Here is a 10,237-nt window from a genome sequence, read left to right as displayed (position 1 = left end):
GCCGCACTGGAGGGGATTGTTTTGGCAAGTAGGTCCGCGATTATGTGCTAATAGGCTGCGCATACTAGTACATTATTACTAACAGCTCATAGGGGCTCTTTCTTTTTGTTTTTCTAACTTTATTTCCACTTTAATACCTTACAAGTTGGTGCACAATTTAAGTTGGTCCATTGTCTGCATGCTGAAAAAAGTAATCATTGTGAAGAAAGTCAAGTTTCTCAAAGGTTAAGTCATTACTAATCTTGAAACTTCAACTGCTTCCCTTTTTTCTGACCCCAGCACTCCCTTCTGCAGCCGGATCTAGCACAGTATGAGAGATACATTGATGGCTGATTAGTAAGAGGCTCTTACATTGAAACAAACATGGGGTATTTCTTTGGACCTACAGCTTCCCTGACCCTCTGATTGCATCATAAGAGAGAAAAGAAAGTGGTACCTATTTTTCTATTATTCAGTTTAGATCTCTAGTACTTCTATAGGGACCACACCGTGGATGTTTACAGTATACCTGGAGATGTGTTTATAAATGCACAAAATATAAACAGATATTTATATTTTAAAGTGGTTACACTGTAGATTGTTAACCCGTGGAGTATTTTCTTTCTCTGAGGATCAGGAAGGAAAGTTAGAGAACTTGTTGTGTCTCACATCGTATTTGCTTTATTTTTTTACGCAATGTATATCTTTATGTTAATAATATCGTGTTATCTAATGACACCAGGTGGGGAAATGCTGTTGTGTCTTTTGTGTGTTTCCCTGTTCCCCCTTCCTGATTTGTCTCTACTTAGTTCAGTCCCTAGCTAGACACTCCCATCTCTATCATGCTTCTTTAGATTAGTTTCACTTTCATTGCAGAGACAGGACTTTGGAAATTTGTCGTCATTGTTTCCTTACACTTCAAAAGACTATAAAAACATTGTCTGCACTTTTCTGCAGTAAAACTTTATTGGATTAAAATTTTGTGTCTGATTAAGCTAAGTTGTCTGTGGATTCTGCCAAGTAAGCAAATGGCCATACTGTTCAGAGAGACTGTGATCTAAAGAGGTATGCCATTGCATTTACAGTAACAAGACAGATTTATAAAGCCTATTACACAATGCACATTGTCTTTGCCTGCACTCTAAAATAGCACAAGCTGCATAAGAGACTCTCAGATTGGCTTAGAAATATTTTTGAATTGGATAATCTTCTTATCCAAAACTTGACCAACAGCTGGAGCAAGAGTAAAATCTGTCTCTCTCACACAAAATATTAATCCTGTTTTGAATGAGTTTCATTTTAATCTACAGTAAAAAATGTCAAACTTCAATTTTCCAGATACGCACATATATACCGGTCTATAACATAAAGTGGTGCCGTTTTAAGTAGTTGCAATCAAATACAGTGTAGAGCCATCTGGCTATCATAACAGAGTCGTTTAGATTGTTGATCCCCATTTTCTGTAATGATGTAACTACAGTTCTGTGTCTTTTGTTCTACCTTTAGCAATTAAAGTTAGGCACCAGCAACATCTGTGTCTGTAAAACAATGACAGAATATTTATTAAACAAACTTCTGCTAATATTAAAATATTCTTAAAATGTTTAAAGTGGATGTAGAGAGAGTTTATATGTTTTAGTTATTTTATATTTTTATTAGTTTATGTTTAACAACAAAAATATCATTTTACAGAGCTTGGAAACATAAAAAAAATAACATTGACCAAAAACCAATAAAGTCTTCCTTTGAAACCCAAGCACTGTCAAAATAGTTATTTTTAGCTTTGGAAAGTGCAGGAAAGGAAAAACCACTGTCAACTTATTATTGCTGTTTGTGTCTCAGTTTGGGAGATTTCCCCTCACTTCCTGTCAATTTGGCATTATCAAAACAGAAAGAGAAGGGAAATATCCTTAACTATGGAACGGAGCGGGGAAGGTTAGAATTTTTGGTTGTTTATCATTTCTGCCTGTGTCCCTAGTGGGAATATTTCCCTTTACCTACCACCTGGGTGATCACTGTCAGTATTCTAAAAGGAAACACAGCATTTATGACGTGGTCAAGATTTTAACCCTTCCTGCTGTATTCAAAAATGTATATAGTTGGTTTTTACATTAAACTTGACTGCCTACATCATACCATTCTAATACCCCTGGTAGGTCCAAATGACATGCATTGCTTGTGCCAAGTTAGCCACTGAAATAAATAATGCCATTTATTCACCTACAAATACATACATTATTTCTACATGAATGCCGTAAATGGTAAAAGCTTATTTCCTTAATTCATTTCCATATACGCCACCTCTCTATCAAATAATATTTTACTTATAGGAAGGCCAGACCTGGAGCACTTAGTGGCAATAACCTAGCTTTTCAGCTGTTGGTATAAACACCCACCCATGGACCCCTTTGTTTAAAAACTTGAATTTATCTTTATTTTTCACAGCACCATCCTGATTAACAACAGGAAAGCTGTACTGTACTCCCATCACTGTTTCCTGCATCAGGGAGCTTAACAACTAATGTCACTGTCGGACTCATGTAAATAAAACGCAGTGGGGAAATCACTTTTCAATGTGGTTGCTTTTAATATTTTCTAGAAAACTGAATATGCATCATTTATAGGCTCACATCATTTATAGCTCACAGTATTATTCACATTCAACTGTTGTAGAACAGAAATCTAGTTGAAAGAAACGAACTGCTGCTGGGTATAATAGATATAACCTGTAAATAAGAACCTTCACACACATCACTTATATTAAGCAATTAAAACTTACTTTTTTGTTTAACTGTTCTACATACAATTAGAACACTTGCAGCAAAAGCCAGTGGTAAGCAGATATTTCTAACAAAATATACAATGTTCAAGTGGCTGTGTTCAAGTGGCTCATCTCTTTCCTCTGTAACACAAAGAAGAGATGGCATTACTTGCTTTCTAAATTGTGGTAGTGAAGTAGAATATAAATACAAATTTCATCATGCATATACAGTAACTACAGTCAGTAGAGATTCTTTTCTGTATTAGAAATGGTGTTCTGAAGAAAGGTAGCTGAAAAAAAACTGCAGCAAGCCCTATTTTACCTGCTCTGGAACGCATGCAAAAGCATCAAAAATGCATGCAAACGCACTGGAACGCACTAAAAAACCATTTTAAACTAAAAATAGATTTTTTTAAACCAAAAACGGCCCAGAACGCATTAAAAACGTAGCAAAAAATGCAATATAACACACTGCACTGTGTGTGCAGAAACTCATGCAGATATGGTCTGCATTTGGTGTGAACAAGCCCTAAAAGCAATACCCTGTGTCCTGGACACAGCAGGCATCATGACCAGAGCCTGGGTTCCTTTGGAATATGATTCCAATCGATGAAGGGTGAAGGGAAGGCAATGGGAGGGGGAGACCAAAAATAAGAAAACACCCTTAAAAAATCCTGGGGAAATGTCTTTGGGGAAGCTGGTTGTCTTCACTTTATCTCTGTTCCTGGTCATTTACATTATCTAAATCTTTGTTGAAGGGGATGTGTGAGGATGTTTTTTTTTTTTTGTGAATTGCTTTTTTTGTTATGCTCTTGCATATTCTGTCACAGTTGGTGTTATCTCTTTGTAGGCTGAGGTGTCAGGTGGCTGAAGGAGCAGTGTTATTTTATTGCTAATTCAGAATTGGCACAATTATACGTTGGCCGTTTACTCAAATTCAAAGATTGGTACTACATACTTAAATTTGGTGGCAGCAAGCCCAAGTAAGCCTCTGAACCTTATTTTAGCGGCTGAATTGGCTCCTGTTAAGAAATACATATTTGTCAGCTCTTTCAGAAGTGTAAGATGCGCAACTCAGGTCTGCAAAGGGAATAATGTTGGGGTATGCTTATACGATGTTCAATAGATCAGTTTTGTTTGTCATAAAGCTATTGCCGATACACATTAAAGTGCCAACCCAGTCGAAAATGTATAACATGTGTTTATAACTGATTTACTTTGGTTATGGTTTGGGGATAGAGTTGCGGGATCTGAGGGAGCGAGCGCTGCACTTGTCAAGATGACATTCGAAGCCCACAGTCCCAGGCATTTCAGTCCATATCATTTACATCAGCACCATGTTGCAATTGGAGCCTAGAGAGAAGGCGATTCAGCTTTCTATGACCATGATTGACACAGGTTCAGGGTTCACTAGTTTTTAGCACCAGGATATTGCTGCTGTTACTTTCTATTTTTCTGCGGTATAAAGTAAGTATGCCGCAGAAGGGATTAGGGCAGTGTTAGGGTTATATTAGATTAGTGTTAGGGTCAAGATTTAGGCAGGAAGGTTAAATGTTAGTTTAAGTTTTTGAGGGAGATTAAGACATAACATATCCTCTAAAAGGAGTCCTTAAGTATTAAGAATTCCAAAGAGGTTCTGCAAATTGTACATTGCATTATATTAAATATAAGTGAACTGAATTCAAGGAGCATGAGTAGAGACACCATAAGTTATAGTGTACACAGGCATTTGGGATGTATTTACAGTGCATTTGCATGCATTTATGTGTTTCATTAAAATTAAGTTGATATGTATTTGCCATGCATAGAAGATGGTGTTCTCACACCATTCAGCTTCAGAATATCGTCTTTATTGGTATTTCTTCAGCTTGAAATGAAAAAAATTACATTTTGGAACCTCACAGGGTCCCTTTGTCAGGCAAAGTGTCACACAAAGCATAAACTGAACCCAAACTGAAAAGCCTGTATACTGTAGCTCAGGGGTAGGCCACCTTTTGTGGAACTAAAAGTCCAATGAGGCATTGCAAGACTCAGGCATGTCTCCCGGAGGCAGAGGCTTGGTGGGATTTATAGTTTTACCAAACCTGGAGTGCCTACCCCTGCTCTAGCCCATCAAGAGCCTATTGTGAAAAGCAAAGCATGTTATAGGCAAAGTGCACCCTTCTAGCCATCTTTCATGTTACACCCATATTAGGATTTTGCTCTTTGAAGTTGGCATGGCTGTGTTTGGCTTCACCCACAAAGCCGAATCATGGCTGTCAAAGGATCTGTGAATGGAGAAACTACATGTTCCGTTTGCCCTTCATGGCAGAGGGACTTGTTGTTTAAATTGAAAACAAGAGCGGTGACATAACAGTCCATTGACACTTCCTTCCAGCCATGCTGCTGCATGTTCGTACATGGACAGGAGGAAAAGTCTGCAGGAACCAGAGCATTGCACTCGCGATCTACTGGTCATGGTTACAATGGTTCGCTGGTTCCAATGCAAAAAAGGGTAAAAAAATGTTTTCTTTCATGAACAAGTATGCATTCATTTTTTCCCCCCCAAAAAATTGAATTTTTTTTTTTCATTTCTCCAGCTTTTATTTTTACCACATTTACATGTAGTTCAGCAGAAAAGACAGTTACAGGGGTTGAGATTATGGAGGCGGCAGAGGGAAACCACACAATACCTATTTTTAAAGGCTTAAGTAATAATTTATAGATGGAATTTGATACTTGATATTTGTCTGTTATTATCTGTATCTACAAATCGTCTTGATCGAACGCATTATCACTGTCTGGGCGCACACACACAAAAAAACACGCCCAGAAGCATATAAAAAAAAGACCATTGTAAGTCTTGGCAATGGAGAAATTCTTCTCAAACCATGTCACTGTGATTTTGCTAGATAGATTGTTCTGGATCTACACGTGGAGCAAAATATTAAAGATGTGAAATAGAAAAGAGAATTAATATACTGACTACTATTACATGTATTACCACATACAGCTACCAGGATACAATATTTTATGTGATAATGATCCCTTACAGAAAACCTATTGGTATTATAAAGGTACTGAGCAGGCTGTAGCTGCACATGCCATAACATTACTCCTCCAGCACTAGTGGTGTCCTAAATTCTGGGCCTTTGAAAGATAATATTTTTGGCTCTAGAGGGGTTCTGTAAAGATACATGCAGACTCTTATTAATTATTATATAACAATCAGGAGCATAGGGATGTTCAGATACCAGTGCGAATACTTGGCATTTTCACGAGAACTACCAGGGTCTCAGCAGCTGGGACCTAGTTCTTGCGCTCCACCACTGTCCTGAAATCATTAGTCTGTATTGTTTTAGAAAAACGGTCACAAGACACTAAACAAAAATGTATCAGTACTTGTATCTCAGTACTTGGACAAGTATCAGTACTTGTACTTGGTCTGGAAAAAAAATTGTACTGGTGCATCCCTTTTATAGATAGATAGATAGATAGATAGATAGATAGATAGATAGATAGATAGATAGATAGATAGATAGATAGAAACAAATCATATATTAAAACAGGGATGCGCAAATCTTAGGAGCTCAGTAGCCAATGTTCCTTAAAAATGACAGCTGCCTCCCAACTTTTGAGTTTTTCTCTCGCCTCGTAGCTGGAAAAGTATCTGTACTTGTACGGTACTTGGTATCTCAACATCCCTAAATATGGGTTATGCAAATTAAACGTACCTTCATCTGTGGTTGGATTTTGTGTTGATATTTCATATATGTTTGTAGTAGGTTCATACGCACGGTATTTATACTGCAGCTCAACTGGTATGAAAGCAACTAAAGTCCCTTCATGAAAAATGACACATGTCCAGTTTATATTGTCCATACTGTCACCTTCAGCCAACACGCTGCTATATGTTTCTTCATTTTTCAAGCTATGAGTCTTTATACGAACTGAACCCATTTTAGTTGTCTTAGCCCAGACAAGCACAATGTCATTCTTAGGCAATGGATGGGACAGTGAACAAGTAAGTGACACAGGGTGTCCATGGAAAACTTCTGTTGAGGGATAAGCAGTCACTGGAAAAACAAAGAAATATATATTACATATAAAATATAAATGCAGAGAGACTATTTAAATGGGAACTTCATTGAATAGAGTTTATTGGTGTTTTTCTTACACCATAAGCCTTGTTGTCAAGAAGCCCATCAAAGAGCTTCTGTCGGTAGCATTGCACAAGCCTCTATGCATGCTCACATTTTGATTCATGGAGTCAGGCCTGGGCATGCGTCTCTGCGCACGTGCGCTCACGTGTGTGCACACGTGCTACAGATTCTGCCACCGGAAGGTCTATTTAAACCGTGTTTCCCTGATGCTCGGTGCTGGATGATCGTCAGCTTTCTGCTATCATGAGCCAGCATTCTGTTCCTGTACTCCTATTGTTGACCCGGTTAGTCCTGACCCTTCGGCTGTTCTCCTGTACCCCTGACCCCGGATTGTTCCTGACACTTCTTCTGCCTGCTGTTCTTGTACCGTGCTGTCCTCATGGTATTGACCTTGGCCTGCTCTTCAACTACGATTGTGTCTTCTGCCTGGTACTGAATTGCCCGCTTAATTAAGACTTGGCTTGCTCCTGATCTCACTACCGCCTGATCTGCATTCCAGACGTGTATCCCCTGCATTGTCTGCTGCTCTACAGTTGTCATCCGAGACTGCTCTTCTGTCACCAGTCTTCAGGCACTTGTGCCCTCTGTGCCCTGAGTTCTCTGTTCCATTGCACAGGGGTCTTGGGACCTCAGTTGCAAGAGAGGCCTCCCTTGTCACTTCAAGGTCCGAAAGGTACGTGACACTGGTAATGCATTTTCTGTGTAGGTGAAAGGCAAAGACCTGAGAAAATTAATTTGCTTTTAATAGAACTTTGTCCCCCATGCGTTGTGTTGCAGTGTGTTGGCAAAGTGCAGGCATATTGCATTTTGGGTGTGTTGTCCAGGATTTTGCTATTCAAATCAAATCATATAAAATGAAATGGAGTCCTTTAAAAACATTGCATGTCTAGAAAGCACATGAATGGAACATTAAAGGGGATCTGTCATGAGAGACAAATGAAGGCTGCCTTTGCTGTACTTTCCATTTGATAATGCTAGTTCCCTGGCTGTCATGCTGAAGGTTTGGCTTCAATGGTGTCTGAGTTACAGAACTATTGTTTGCTGAACTATCTGCTCACCTTTCTACTGATACTTTACTTCCATGCCTGCATCCACTGATTCTAACATCTGTCAGATCCCCCAGGAATACGTGGCGAGGAGGTTGTGGCCGGGCCCTAAGCTGCTGTCTGTGGATAAAATCAAATCTGCATGTATTAGATGATTATTTTGGGGACCTATTTCGGCAGGTCCCCAAAGGAAATGGATCATCGGCCTTCGGGTTGGTGGTCCAAAGTATCTCAACCCCTGTCAGGAGCCTTGCGCCCCGGGGGGTCGGGAAGTAGGTCCCTTCTTTGGAAGGACCTTGCACCCTTGTGCACGTTTTTGTGTGCTGTGATTTCACGGTTCACTTTTTTTGTTCACAGGGGGAAGTTTGTTTAGATGCACGTCCCCGGGCTTCGATAAAAAAAAAAAAAAAAATCAGTAGAAAGGTGACAGGAAGGGTGCCCTCACAAGATAACCTGTCACTTTGCCCTAAATTGATAGAGTGATAGATTCTTTATCACAGAATCACTTGTATACAAAGAATACCTTCCAAAGAACACTGACTATACTTATGTTTCCAGTGGCCCGTGTCTTAAAACCTTTTTTGGCTACTTGGACACTGCAAGTTTTACACACTTCCAGGTGGATCAAATATCTGTTTTCCCCACCACGAGCTGTGGTTCTTTCCACCTGTCTGTATTTTCTGTAGCTACTTATGAGCCAAAGGGAGAATGCAACAGGGAAGCAGATATTCTAAACACTGAAAGTGTGGAATACTTGCAGTGGCCAGGGAGCAGCAAAGTGTTGGTGTTTCAGACACAGGCCTCCAAAAAGGTAATGGCTGAGCAGGATCAGAACACAAAAGTGAGGCACGTTTATGTGGCAGACTTAGGAATAATAGCACAATAATAATAGACAACAGGCTCAATTCCCAATGCCATCAGATCTGCATAAGGATTCTTATTTTAAAAAATGTAGTTATTGTCAGTTGAGTCCAATGAGATTTGAAAATTACAGTCACCTGGCTAAAATAAAGATTTAACCTTGTGTTAAAGCTTTTTGAATTGAGCCTAATGATGCATATTTGGAACAAATGGAAAAATTATGTATTTGCGTTGTCATGGAAACCAATCAAATGACATTTTATTACGTGCAAATTACATCTGGATCTAATTGGTTGCCATTGATAACACTTTTTTCCTGTTTTCATTTTTTAAACTATCACTAAAGTTTGTTGTGCACCCATTAATTAAAATCACCTTTGATGGTAATGAGATGTATAGTCTTCCCAATATGGTCAGAAAAATGACATTCATATTTTCCAGCATCTGTAAATGTCACAGGTAAAAGTTTTAATGCTGAGTCAGTAGAAAATTCCAAGCGACCTTGAAAGTTCTGCTCACTTATTATCTTGTTACTTTCTAATCTGATTGTTGCTGTTCTTTGTAAGTCAGAAGAGATCCACTTCCACTGCAGATTGGTAGGTTTGGTGAGTGTTTTACAGTACATCAGCATGTCACTCCCAACCAATCGAAACTTCACCAGTTCTTCACCTGTAGTCCCTGCAATCAGGTATGTAACAACAATTAAAATGTAGAATCTTGTAATAAAGGTAAGAAGTTAAACATTTAGAAGGTTTTTATTCACCATTTTTTATGATTCCAGTTGTTGTACCATGTTACAAGCCTATACAACTTCAACTGCGCATACAACAGGCAAAAATGCATAAGCAAATCATGCCTGATGTTTAGAACAGGAGAGATAGGTTACTGGAGTTTTATAAAAAAAAATCTTGATTTTTTTTTTTTTAAGCTTGTTTATCTATAGCCTACGTTAAAGCAGAACTTCGGGTAAAAAAAATGTTTTTAGCCCTCGCAGTGGGGTTACCCCTGCACTACAAGGGTTAAGTGCTCATTTATGTATAGGTTAAAAAAAAAAAGTTATACTCACCTGATCCTCGGAGATGGCCGGTAATGACATCACTCCCTCCAGGCTGTCTCCTCCTCCTCCACTACAGTGAGAGTATGTCTCTTGGGGTCCTCATGTCCTATACACTGTGTATAGAATGAGATAAGTCACGGGACCCTTAGACCATAGCAGCGGAGGGAGAGAGGGGCTCCAGGGCCCAATCTAAGAGCAAGGATCCGGTGAATATAAATTTTTGTTTTTTAACCTAGACACAAACAAGCACTTAACCTTTGCAGTGCGGGGGTAGCCCCACTGCAAGGGTTAAGAAAATTTAGACCCAGAGTTTTGCTTTAAAGAGCTAACCTTTTGTGTGACTGCACATTGTTGCTGATTATATGGGCACTGGACCCCTATTTTTATATAT

The 10,237-nt window shown here is 39.0% G+C and overlaps 1 long non-coding RNA gene across 1 annotated transcript in view; it reads right to left on the bottom strand.

The window, feature by feature from the left end:
- Positions 1–251: 251 nt before the first annotated feature.
- Positions 252–10,237, bottom strand: part of LOC108799689 — a 13,918-nt gene continuing 3,932 nt past the window's right edge. Inside the window, exons 2-3 of the long non-coding RNA XR_001942041.1 lie at positions 809–814; positions 252–262 (exon numbers count right to left, since the gene is read on the bottom strand). This is a non-coding gene — a long non-coding RNA (uncharacterized LOC108799689). The remainder of the gene's footprint in view (positions 263–808; positions 815–10,237) is intronic.

Source organism: Nanorana parkeri, unplaced genomic scaffold (genome assembly GCF_000935625.1).
Source record: "Nanorana parkeri isolate BGI_ZX_2015 unplaced genomic scaffold, ASM93562v1 scaffold1788, whole genome shotgun sequence".
In the NCBI taxonomy this organism is placed as follows: Eukaryota; Metazoa; Chordata; class Amphibia; order Anura; family Dicroglossidae; genus Nanorana; species Nanorana parkeri.
The sequence above is the reverse complement of the archived record's forward strand: the minus strand, read 5'-3'. Positions and strand labels throughout refer to the sequence as shown.